Genomic DNA, 2,152 nt, shown 5'->3' with positions numbered 1-2,152 from the left:
GGGCTCCATCCCCCCGGTGTGGTCCCGAGGCCCGGGCTCCATCCCCCTGGTCCTCATGCCCAAACACACAGAAGGAAGGAAGCACAAGAAACAAAAACAGTGGGTAATTACTGGTTGGAAGTCAATCATCTCAGCTCCAGGACATGTCTGCAGGGATTCCTTAGGAGGGTGTCGTAGACCCAACCATCTTCTTCAGCTGCTCCATCAAAAACCTTCTCCCCATCATAAGGACAGAAGTGGGGATGTTCACCAAAGTTCATTCGATGGCATCTTCCAAACTCATGATCACTTCTTTCTAGAAGGACGAGGGCAGCAGACGCATTGGAACATCACCCCCTGCAAATTATCTTCTAAGCCACTCACCATCCTGACTCGGAAATATATCGCTGTTACTTCACTGTCGCTGGGTCAAAATTCTGGAATTCCCTCCCTAATGGCATTGTGGGTCTACATGCAGCACATGTACTGCAGCGATGCAAGAAGACAGCTCACAATCACCTTCTTAAGGGTGACTAGGGACAGGCAATAAATGCTGGGCCCAGCCCGTAATGCCCATGTCCTCTGAATGAAAAAATAAACATTGATCATGAAAAAGCACAGGTTTGTTCAGTTGAGATTTTGAGTGTTCCGGTAATTGGAGATAGCCTGCTGATGTCATTGAGGAAATATTTATTCAGTCGAAAAGATGATACCTTTTTTTTCTTTATTCATTCACGGGATGAGGGCATTTCTGGCTAAGCCAGCATTTATTGCCCATTCCTAATTGCCCAGAGGGCAGTTGAAGCCAACCACCTTGCTGTAGGAATGGAGTCACATGTAGGCCAGACCAGGTAAGGATGGCAGTTTCCTTCCCTAAAGGACATTAGTGAATCAGATGGTTTTCCTGACAATCAACAATGGATTCACAGTGATCATTAGATTCTTAATTCCAGATATTTACTAAATTCAAACTCCACCATAAGCTGTGGCGGGATTCGAACCCAGATTCCCAGGATGTTACCTGAGTCTCTGGATTAACAGTCCACTGATAATACCACTAAGTTGTCGCCTTCCCATTGTGAGGAGGCAATGGCGTTGTGGTAATTGAACCATAGAAAAATAAGTGCTGTAGTGGGCCATTTGAGCCTGCACCACCATTCAATGTGATCATGGCTGATCATGCAATCTCAGTGTCCCATTCCTGCCCTCTCCCCATATGCCTTGATCCCTTTAGCCACAAGAGCCACATCCGGCTCACTCTTGAATATATCTAACGAACTGGCCCCAATAGCTTTCTGTGGGAGAGAATTCCACTGGTTCACAACTCTCTAAGTGAAGAAATTATTCCTCTTCTCAGTCCTGAATGGCTTACCCCTTATTCTTAGACTGTGACCCATAGTTCTGGACTTCCCCAAAATCGGGAACATTCTTCTCGCATCTGGTTTGTCCAGTCCCATCAGAACATTATATGTTTCTATGAGATTCCTCCTCATTCTTCCAAATTCCAGCAAGTACAAGCCCACTCAATCCAATCTTTCCTCAAATGTCAGCCTTGCCATCCCAGGAATCAGTCTGTCACTGGGCTATTGATTCAGAACCTCAGGCTAATGTGGGCAGCATGGTGGCTCAGTGGTTAGTACCGCTGCCACACAGTGCCAAGGACCCACATTCAGTTCCAGCCTCGTGCAACTGTCTGTGTGGAGTTTGCACATTCTCCCCGTGTCTTCAGTTTCCTCCCACAGTCAAAAGATGTGCAGGTAGGTGGATTGACCATGCAAAATTGCCCATTGTGCCCAGGGACATAGGCTAGGTGGATTAGCCATGGGGAAAGCAGGGTTACAGGAGTAGGGTAGGTGAGACTGGGTGGAATGCTGTTTGGAGGGTCAGTGTTGACTCAATGGGCTGAATGGCCTGCTTCCACACTGTAGGAATTCTATGATTCAAGGGTTGTGGGTTAAAATCTCACCATGGCAGATGATGAACTGAAGATGATACTTAACAAATTGGAGAAAGACTGCAGAAAGCTATGGAACAAAGGGATTTCGGAGTCTACCATCAGATCGTAAGGTGACCTCCCGGCCTGGCACAGTGAAGCCCCGGCCTGGCCCCATGACCACCCGGCCTGGCACAGTGACCGCCCGGCCTGGCATAGGGACCTCTCGGCCTGGCCCAG

The sequence above is a fragment of the Rhincodon typus genome, chromosome 7 (assembly GCF_021869965.1).
Source record: "Rhincodon typus isolate 14 chromosome 7, sRhiTyp1.1, whole genome shotgun sequence".
Classification (NCBI taxonomy): Eukaryota; Metazoa; Chordata; class Chondrichthyes; order Orectolobiformes; family Rhincodontidae; genus Rhincodon; species Rhincodon typus.
This window is presented reverse-complemented; position numbering follows the sequence as displayed.